Here is an 11,076-nt window from a genome sequence, read left to right as displayed (position 1 = left end):
AATGTACGGTCCCTACTAGACGTCCCCAACGTTGTAGGAATTAGCGGACGGTGCCAATCTTTCAGGAAGTCATCGAACGAAGTCTCTTCGGACATCGGTTTCCGTTTAAAAAAATTGTCAAAACTGTCCCGGTATATCCCACCAGATGGTGAATGTGAATCATTCTGCAAATGTACAAAACATCACCAATCACGACGTGGTTTTCTCCAAACGGAAAAGATTTTCAAAGATGAAACTTGGTGAGCATAGGTTGGCATAATGGGCAGTTGGCCGAACAAGATGGCATTGAGGCCATTTTTCTGGGATTAAAGGTCAAAATCAAAAATAGAGCGCTAATTTGACCACTTCATGTCAAAGTACATAGTACAAAACCTACGGTGTCAGGAAAAAAAGAACCAGCCATTTATTCGATCGTAATTTAACTTCTTGCAACTATAGGGGTGCTGTTCCGCATAGCATATTTGGGTCTCCAAATTAAACTGCCTCCTGCTAAATTCTTGATCGTACAATATGCATATTATTTATTATGGATAGAAAACACCTTCTAGTTTCTATAGAAGTTGGGAATTTTGTCTCTGAGTGGTACAGAACTATATCTACAGCACTTTTCATGACAGGGTTCAGATTTCAGAAATTTTTACCCCTGATCTGGAGTCTGTTTTTAAGGCGACAGTGAATGCTATGAAGAAAACACACTGCCTACGTCTTCCTCTGGTGTCTGTACGTCATCACGTTTTGAATGGAGTCTATTGCACAATCCCAGCCATTATATCCCACAAAATGTATAGGGACCGCCTTTCTCGTCGTGCGCCTGAAGCGTGAAGGCCATCGACTTGCCTCATTCCAAATCGTTGTCTAACCAGCAATTATTCTCCGGTCATGTTTTCAGTCTATAGTGTTAAAAACATCATAATGTAGTTAATGTGAACCGTTTTATAGCAATTTATATCCGTTTAGTGCGATTCTGAGAATTCTTTGTCTTGCACTTTTAGCTTTGGAAACGTTTCGGGTGTCGGTCTGTTGGTGGTGACATTTCGAAGGACAGAGGACATCTATCGACCAAAAGACGTTTATAACATAGAAAGGATACATTGCCCAAGAATCTGATGGAAGAACAGCTCAAAGTAAGCAATATTTATATGATAAATTGTTGTTCTGTCGAAATATTTAAACGCATATTTCGCCATTTTGTTTGGTATAGCTTCACTTGGCGAACCCTGTATTGAAAAGTAAGGATAATTTTAAATGTAAATCAGCGGTTGCATTAAGAACTAATTTGTCTTTCGATTCCTGTCTACCCTGTATTTTTTAGTCAAGTATATGATTAGCTTTCAATTAAACTAGATCACTCTGATAGATGACGTCAGACATATTGAGGGTGAGTTCCTAGTATTTTTATTGTGTAACCACGTTTTGTATGGCTAAATATGCACCTTTCGAACAAACTGTATATGTATGTTGTAAAATGAGTTACAGGAGATCATCGGAAGAATTCTGAGAAGGTTAGTGAAAAAATTAATATTTTGGCGGTGATTACGTTATTAGCGCTCTTTGGCTGGAATCGATGCTCTGGTAACGTTTGCACATGTGGTATGCTAACTTATCGATTTTATTGTGTTTTCGCTGAAAAACGCTTAGAAAATCTGAAATATGGTCTAAATCACAAGAACTGGGTCTTTCCATTGGCTATGCTTTGTCTATTTTTATGAAATGTTTTATGATGAGTAAATTGGTCATACACGTTGCTCTATCTAGTAATCTTAGTCGATTTGTGATGGTTGGTTGCAATTGTAAACTGTGATTCTACCTGAAATATGCACTTTTTTTAACAAAAACTATCCTATACCATGAATATGTTATCAGACTGTCATCTTGATTTTTTTTTATAGGTTATTGGCTATCAATATCTTAGTTGAGCCGAATTGGTGATAGCACCTGAAGGAGTAAGAAAACTGATGGAGTTAGAATAGTGGTGTATTTTGCTAACGTGTTAGCTAATAGATTTACATATTTGTCTTCCCTGTAAAACATTTTAAAAATCTGAAATGGTGGCTTTATTCACAAGATCTGTATCTTTCATCTGGTGTCTTGGACTTGTGATTTAATGATATTTAGATGCTACTATCTACTTGTGAAGCTATGCTAGCTATGCTAATCAGTGTGTGGGGGGGTGGGGGGTGCTCCCGGACCCGGGGTAGAGGCTCGTTAGAGGTTAAGAGAAATTGTACATTGTACAACTGGTGATGTTCAAAAAAAGGTGGTATTTTTTCAAAAAAGTTACAGATCCAGTTGCAGCGTGTTCAGACAAATCTTTTCTAAGGTTTCGGAGCTCTATGTGATTTCTGTGATTTTCTGTGATTTTCTGAACTTACACACAATCACAGTCAATGGGGAGTGACACAGTGTGGGGCTTACAGACACATAGAGCCTGCAATAGTTACCTTCGTTCAAACTATCAAAGAACCGTCAGACCTAGAGCTCTGAAACTTTAGAAACCTGTTATAGAGCTCAGGTCGATAGTGCGTGGTGAGTTATGTGGCTCTAGATGGTTCTCAGACCGAGAAACAGCCTCGTACATTTGCAATAACTTCAATTCAGTTTGACCGTCTCGAAAATGACGACATTTAGAAAAGTCCCAGAGTCGCAAGACTAGAAGCATTGAAACCGCCTTGGCCCATAAAGACGGACCCTAACGTTTCTGTCCGATAGCTCATTCAAGGACCCCGTAGCAACGCCTGGAAAATTTGCATTTTCAGCACCAATTAAGGTCGCTGCTCGGGCTCAGAATGACCTATCGAGCCGAAACTCGGGATTCGGGTCGCCTCAGCTGGGCCTACACATAATGTCAGAACTGGATCCGCAGCTAGAACGTAACTACGTGTTTTATGTTTTTATTATAGTTTAAACAGAAGGCGCTGTGAATTTTGGGCCTGCTCTGAAATATGTGATAGTTGGCTTCTAACCGAGTTGGACAACATGGGTTTGGTGTCAGTTTGTATCAGTTTGGTGTCAGAATGATATCTTATTGACTGATGGACGCTGACTTGCTGGCTGACTTTTGTACATTTGCAATATGTTTAAACAGTGAAAAACCATCACCAAATGGACATGATGAAATCAAAACAACGAACACAACGAACAAAACGAGGAACCACTATCACTGCCCGGCCATCCCGAGTTCATTGGGCCAGTCAATTTCGCATTTCTGCAGTATTTTTGAGCATGTCAAATTCGTGATGGTATATACCCATTGAAACATATTGCAAATGGACAGCCGTGTGCGCCTGGTTTTCGGAACGGGTTAATCCCAGAAAATGGGCCTTAACTCAAAACGAGTTGAGGTCTCCACGCCATCTTGTTTCATTTTGCCAAACCTGTGCTCACCGAGTTTCGTATTCAAAGTCTTTTCCATTTAGGAGAAATGGCCATGTCATTATTGGTGATGGTTTGTATATTTGCAATAAGAAGCCATTCGCCATCTGGTTAAATTTACCGGGACAGTGGGAAAATTACCAAAATGTATACATTTTATATAACGGAAACCAAATGTCCGAGAGACGATTATTTGATGACTTCCCGGAAGATCTGGCCCTGGGGCACGGCCCGAGGCCGTCGGCGAATTTTAAAAACATTTGTGGACGTCTAGTAAGGGACCGTACATTTCCAATATGTAGATCCTCATCAATCATACAGAAAATGCTATTTGCGTCTGTCACGTTCTGACCATAGTTCTTTTGTGTTTTCTGTGTTTTAGTGTGGTCAGGGCGTGATTTGGGTGGGTTATCTATGTGTTGTGTTTCTATGTTGGGTTTGTTGTTTTGCCTGATATGGTTCTCAATCAGAGGCAGGTGTTTGGCATTGTCTCTGATTGGGAACCATATTTAGGTAGCCTGTTTTGTGTTGGGGTTTTGTGGGTGGTTGTTTTCTGTCTTTGTGTCTCTGCACCAGATAGGACTGTTTCGGTTTTCACGTTTTGTTGTTTTATGTATTTTGTAGTGTTCAAGTTTATGGTCTTCATTAAACATGATGAACATTGGCTACGCTGCGCTTTGGTCCTCTCCCTCGTCCACAGAAGAAAACCGTTACAGCGTCCCTAATGTAGGTGAGTTGATGTTGCTCTTATATCCAATAGTTCCTCCCGGCTGTATGTAATAAAACTTAAGATTTCCTGGGGTAACAATGTAAGAAATAATACATAAAAAAACAAAATTCTGCATAGTTTCCTAGGAAGGCGAAGCGTGGCGGCCATCTCTGTCGGTGCAGGAAGTCCATGTAAATTTCCAACATTTACTGTGTGGTGATATCATTGAAGATGTTATGACAGAAACATTGTAACTTTAAGAGCATTCACAATGTATATATCAGATTTACATCTACATGTTGCGGAACTTATATGATTAAATACAAAACTATTTATGAGAAGATGAAATGTGATTTTATCCTCCTAAATGAGAATTGTCTTTCATGTAAAGTTTTACCCAGTCAGTAGCCACGCCCACGTGAGCACAGACATTGAGACAAAAGGGATGGAACCGCCCTCCAAGGCGAGTGCTTATAAAGGACTCCTGACAAAATGTACAGGGACGGGAGTTCCCACATTGAAATGGCTGGAACTTTCAACAGAGAAAAAGTACTACTTGATGCGAAAGAGACCCACGGTAAGCCGGACGTCTCAAATGGTTAAGAAATCTACAAACTAGAGTCACGATAACGCCGGGACAGGGTCTCCCTGTTGAAATGGATAAACTCTGAAACTATCGATCACTACCGAAGAAGTAAAATTGAATTAAACCATAACTTTATCAGTCTGCAGCTGAAAATATGCGTAAGTCTAGAACAAGAATACCGACAACGGCGAAAACATCTATTCTAACAGAAAGTCCTAAGAACATTTCCGAATGGTACTCTGAAGTATTCATTTAACCTTTTCTCAATAGGGGGTGCTGTTTACACTATGTAGATTTTTCGTTCCCAGATTAAACTGCCTCGTACTCAATTCTTGCTCGTACAATATGCATATTATTATTACTATTGGATAGAAAACACTCTCTAGTTTCTAAAACCGTTTGAATTATTTCTYTGAGTGAAACAGAACTMATTCTGCAGCCCACTCCCTGACCGGAAGTGAGATTTCTGAAATTGAGGTCTCTGTTCCAKGGTCGGTTTATAAATTCCCTTAYAAGSTATGGGGCTACATGCACTGCATACGCCTTCCCCTAGATGTCAGTAAGCGGTGAGACTTTGAATGGAGCGGATAGCACCATCTGGGGGAGTATAAAACGTCTTGGAACGGAAGTACCGGCCTTTTCGACCAGGCGCCTGACGCARGAAGGACACAGGCATGGCTTCTTCAAAAGCTTTCGGTTTAGCAGTTCTATATCTCCGGCTCTGATTTAATTTGTTTTTTGTCTTAAAAACTTCATAAGGTAGTTAATTTAAACCGACTTATAGCAGTTTATAGCAGTTTATTGCGATTTTCTGGAGTTTCTTTGTSACGCGYTATCACGAGTTGGGCACCTCTTCGGTACATCGGCGTTAGCAGCTAATTTCTACAGGAGTAGAGGACATCTTTCAACCAAAAGACGATTGTTCTGGACAAAGGACCACTTGCCCAAGATTCTGATGGAAGATCATCCAAAAGTAAGAGCTATTTATGATGTTAATTCGTATATCTGTGGAAAGATGTAGAATTATTAGTCTGCCATTGATTTAGGCATGGTCTCACTGTAACGCACGCTGAATGTCGAGTAACGTTAATTTTAAAAATCTAACACAGCGGTTGCATTAAGAACTAATGTGTCTTTCATTTGCTGTCCAACCTGTATTTTTTAGTCAAGTTTACGATTAGTTATCGATTAGATTAGGTGCCTCTCCAAGATGGCGCAGGCCAGATTGCCTGAAATGTTGCTACTACTCACATTGTATAACCACGATTTGTGCTGCTAAATATGCACATTTTCGAACAAAACCTATATGCATTGTGTAATATGATGTTACAGGACTGTCATCTGATGAAGTATATCAAGGTTAGTCAAAAATTATATATATTTTGCTGGATTGTTACGATCGCTAACCTTTGCTGCTGGTAAATTGCTTTTGTTTCTGGCTATTGTGGTAAGCTAATATAATGCTATATTGTGTTTTCGCTGTAAAACACTTAAAAAATCTGAAATTGGCTGGATTCACAAGATGTTGGGCTTTCATTTGCTGTACGCTGTGTATTTTTCAGAAATGTTTTAAGATGAGTAATTAGTTATTTGACGTTGGTCTCTGTAATTATTCTGGCAGCTTCGGCACTATTTCAGATTGCAGCTGCAATGTAGAACTGTGATTTATACCTGAAATATGCACATTTTTCTAAAAAAACATATGCTATACAATAAATATGTTATCAGACTGTCATCTGATGAAGTTGTTTCTTGGTTAGTGGCTATATATATCTTTATTTGGTCGAAATTGTGATAGCTACCCATGCAGGAAAAAAATGGTGGAAAAAGAAAGTTGTGTCTTTTGCTATCGTGGTTAGCTAATAGATTTACATATTGTGTCTTCCCTGTAAAACATTTTAAAAATCAGAAATGATGGCTGGATTCACAAGATGTGTATCTTTCATCTGGTGTCTTGGACTTGTGATTTAATGATATTTAGATGCTAGTATTTACTTGTGACGCTATGCTAGGCTATGCTAGTCAGCTTTTTTACTGTGGGGGGGTGCTCCCGGATCCGGGATGCTGTGCAAGTAGAAGATAACAATCTACAACAGACTTTGATCTCTGGCGGACAAACCAGAGGTTCTGTCGACTGACTATCCAGCAGATAGACCGGTGATCACAGAGAGGCACAACTAAGGCATACACTCATAAATATGTAAATTTAATTTCTAAAATCCAAATGATCAGTTGTTGGGGTGCTAAATGTCCATATTTACGATGACGTATTCAACTGTTTGTATGTAGTGAATCCAATCTGAGTTTCCCACTCTTGAACAGTCCCCACCCCTTTCCTTTGTCTACCAAGCCATCATATCGGCTTAGCCCACTAGGGACTCTTCCATCATGTCAGTAACCAATGTATGACCTATTGTGTGTGTGTTTATGTAATTCTGTGATTGATGAGTTAGTTAGTAAATAATAATTAAGCCAATTTGTATATCGCTGATTCATGATCTATGTTAGGGTTCGTGCAGATATCAAAGGGTTTGTGACATTCAGGAATGAGACTGATGAGGTAATAATACATTAAAAAGTGACTGTAATCGATAAGATATGAAAATATCGGAAGAGTTAATTTCGGGAAATAAATACTCTTTAAACATTTTCCCGTTATGCCCCGACTCCCTAGTTAATTAAAGTTACATGATTAATTTAATCGCGTAATTAAATGACACACAGAGAATTGATTTGATAATACACAGTCTTCACATTTAATGATAGTCAACGCTACGACACTACCTATCTCTCTTTCTTCTGAGGAACTGGCAGGTCTTTATTCTTCATGTTTCATGTTTCAACTGTTTCAGAAGTTCTTCCGTTGAGGAGGAGTATTCAATCAAACTGTAAGATTGATCAAACTGTTTTATATACATTTACATTTAAGTCATTTAGCAGACGCTCTTATCCAGAGCGACTTATTTTATCAGGGGGATTCACGTCATGTGTCTGTTATTATACAATACCACAACATGTGATTATATATTTTGTTGTGTGTGTGTGTTGTGATTGATTGATTGATTGATTGATTGACGCACCCACTACACCACAACTAATAGGAAAGAACTTGTATCAATAGGTTTTATTCAACACAGGTATTTCAGAAGGTTTTAACATACAGTATATGTAGTTCAAAGCCTACAAGAAAAGTTATTTAAATATTTATATATATCTATACAAATGTTTATGAAGGGACGAAGAGCTTGTGTCGTAAACATAGTTCTGGGGAGTGTACAAAGATCGACATGCACAACAAACTGTTTCTATGGCAACTGAATATTCATCTTTACAAAATGGGCTAGTCTCAGAAATCTGGACTCACACACACACACACACAGGCAAGCAACAGGCACACACAGGCGCACACACAGGCGCACGCACAAAAAACAATAAAACACACTCTCACCAAACATAGTGACCCCAGTTCTCACACTCTCACCAACATAGATAACCCCAGTCTCACACTCTCACCAATATAGTAACCCAATCTCACACTCTCTCCAACATAGTAACCCCAGTCTAACACTCTCTCCAACATAGTAACCCCAGTCTCACACTCTCACCAACATAGTAACCCAAACCCCAGCAACACTCCCAACTAGAACCCAGTCTAACACTCTCTCCCAACATAGTAACCCCAGTCTCACACTTCTCCAACATAGTAACCCCAGTCTCACACTCTCACACACATAGTAACCCCAGTCTCACACCCTCACCAATTATAGTAAACCCCAGTTCTCACCACTCTCTCCAACATAGTGACCTCAGTCTCACACATCTCACCAACATAGTAAACCCAGACCCCAGTCTCACACTCTCACCAACATAGTAACCCCAGTCTCACACTCTCACCAAACATAGTAACCCCAGTCTCACACTCTCACACAACTAAGTAACCCCAGTCTCACACTCTCACCAACATAGTAACCCCAGTCTCACACTCTCACCAACATAGTAACCCCAGTCTCACACTCTCACCAACATAGTAACCCCAGTCTCACACTCTCACAAATAGTAACCCAGTCTCACACTCTCACCAATAAGTAACCCCAGTCTCCACACTCTCACCAATATAGTAACCCCAGTCTAACACTCTCTCCAACATAGTAACCCCAGACCCCAGTCTCACCAACATAGTAACCCCAGACCCCAGTCTCACACTCTCACCAACATAGTAAACCCCAGTCTCACACTCTGACCAACATTAGGAACCCCAGTCTCACACTCTCACCAACATAGTAACCCCAACCCCAGTCTAACACTCTCACCAACATAGTAACCTCAGTCTCACCTCTCACAATATAGTAACCCCAGTCTAACTCTCTGACCAACATAGTAACCCCAGTCCTAAACTCTCTCCACCAACATAGTAACCCCAGACCCAGTCTAACACTCTCACCAACATAGTAACCCCAGTCTCAACTCTCTCACCAACATAGTAACCCAGTTCTAACACTCTCACCAACATAGTAACCCCAGTCTCACACTCTCCCAATATAGTAACCCCAGTCTAACACTCTCACCAACATAGTAACCCCAGTCTCACACTCTCACCAATATAGTAACCCCAGACCCAGTCTAACACTCTCTCCAACATAGTAACCCCAGCTAACATCTCACCAAATATACACCCAGTTCACCACTCTCACCATATAGTAACCCCAGACCCCAGTCTAACACTCTCTCCAACATAGTAACCCCAGTCTCACCAACATAGTAACCCCAGTCTCACCAACATAGTAACCCCAGTCTAACACACTCACCAACATAGTAACCCCAGACCCCAGTCTCTCAGTTCTAAAATGGTAAACACTTATTAATTGCACTGTTCAGGTGGACGCTGAAGGGGGAACAGTGTGCTCCTCTCCCGTTGGCTCCCAGATGGCGGTGACCAGAAGTCCATGTCTCTACTTCCTGTTGATCAGAATTAATAAACATAGCTGTCTCCATAGCTCCTCCTCCCAAGGCACAGGGAAGGGGTTACTCTGTCTTTTCAGCTTTCTCCTCTTTATTGAGCGGTTCGCTGTTTTTCCGGGCGGTTCCGGTCTTTTCCGTCTCCTGACCTGAGGTTTTCCCATGGTTCCCAGTGGCAGATTGTTTGTCCAGGAAGTTGAGCATCTCACTGAGAACGGTCTGGAAGGTGCTAAGTGCTGCACACACCGCCGGAGTCCCAAACCCATGGGTGATCAGACTGGAGAATACACACACATATAAATACACAATATATAACCCTAAACACAGACATAAGTAGTGTAGCTGGTTGAAAGCGCCGAGCTGTCTGTTTAAACAACTAGCACACAGCTCAGACACCCATCCATACCCCACAAGACATGCCACCAGTGGTCTCTTCACAGTCCCCAAGTCCAGAACAGACTATGGGAGGCGCACAGTACTACATAGAGCCATGACTACATGGAACTCTATTCCACATCAGGTAACTGATGCAGCAGGAGAATCAGATTTAAAAAACAGGTAAAAATACACCTTATGGAACAGCAGGGACTGTGAAGAGACACAAACATAGGCACAGACACATGCATACACACGATAACATACGCACTATACACACAAGTACACATGGATTTTGCGTTGTAGATATGTGGTAGTAGAGTAGGGGCCTGTGGGCACTCACTTAATATGTTGTAAAATATGTTATGAACGTATTGTTGTGTTTTTTAAATTTTATAACTGTCTTAATTTTGCCGGACCCCAGGAAGAGTAGCTGCTGCCTTGGTAGCAGCTAATGGGGATCCATAATAAACCCCAGGAAGACTAGCCGCTGCCTTGGCAGGAACTAATGGTACCAGTACTGAGACCATGTGCAGGGGAATGAGGTAATAACTTGGCTATATACACATGGTACCAGTACAACATGGTCTCAGTACTGGTACCATGTGTATATAGCCCAAGTTATTACCTCATTCCCCTGCACATGGACTCGGTACTGGTACCATGTGTATATATCCAAGTTATTACCTCATTCCCCTGCACATGGTCTCAGTACTGGTACCATGTGTATATAGCCAAGTTATTACCTCATTCCCCTGCACATGGACTCGTACTGGTACCATGTGTATATATCCAAGTTATTACCTCATTCCCCTGCACATGGACTCGGTACTGGTACCATGTGTATATAGCCAAGTTATTACCTCATTCCCCTGCACATGGACTCGGTACTGGTACCATGTGTATATAGCCAAGTTATTACCTCATTCCCCTGCACATGGTCTCAGTACTGGTACATTAGTTCCTGCCAAGGCAGCGGCTAGTCTTCCTGGGGTTTATTATGGATCCCCATTAGCTGCTACCAAGGCAGCAGCTACTCTTCCTGGGGTCCGGCAAAATTAAGACAGTTATAAAATTT

The 11,076-nt window shown here is 41.0% G+C and overlaps 2 long non-coding RNA genes across 2 annotated transcripts; one reads left to right on the top strand and one right to left on the bottom strand.

Moving 5' to 3' along the window:
* The first annotated feature begins 8,457 nt into the window (after positions 1-8,457).
* LOC139025709 (uncharacterized) lies at positions 8,458-8,827 on the top strand. Its single transcript, XR_011477313.1, has 2 exons — positions 8,458-8,569; positions 8,603-8,827. It is a non-coding gene; the product is annotated as an uncharacterized lncRNA (long non-coding RNA).
* LOC139025708 (uncharacterized) lies at positions 8,767-9,685 on the bottom strand. The gene is made up of 3 exons (XR_011477312.1): positions 9,353-9,685; positions 9,121-9,258; positions 8,767-8,795 (listed from the first exon to the last, which is right to left on the bottom strand). It is a non-coding gene; the product is annotated as an uncharacterized lncRNA (long non-coding RNA).
* Positions 9,686-11,076: the final 1,391 nt, after the last annotated feature.

The sequence above is a fragment of the Salvelinus sp. IW2-2015 genome, unplaced genomic scaffold (assembly GCF_002910315.2).
Source record: "Salvelinus sp. IW2-2015 unplaced genomic scaffold, ASM291031v2 Un_scaffold3115, whole genome shotgun sequence".
Classification (NCBI taxonomy): Eukaryota; Metazoa; Chordata; class Actinopteri; order Salmoniformes; family Salmonidae; genus Salvelinus; species Salvelinus sp. IW2-2015.
This window is presented reverse-complemented; position numbering and strand designations above follow the sequence as displayed.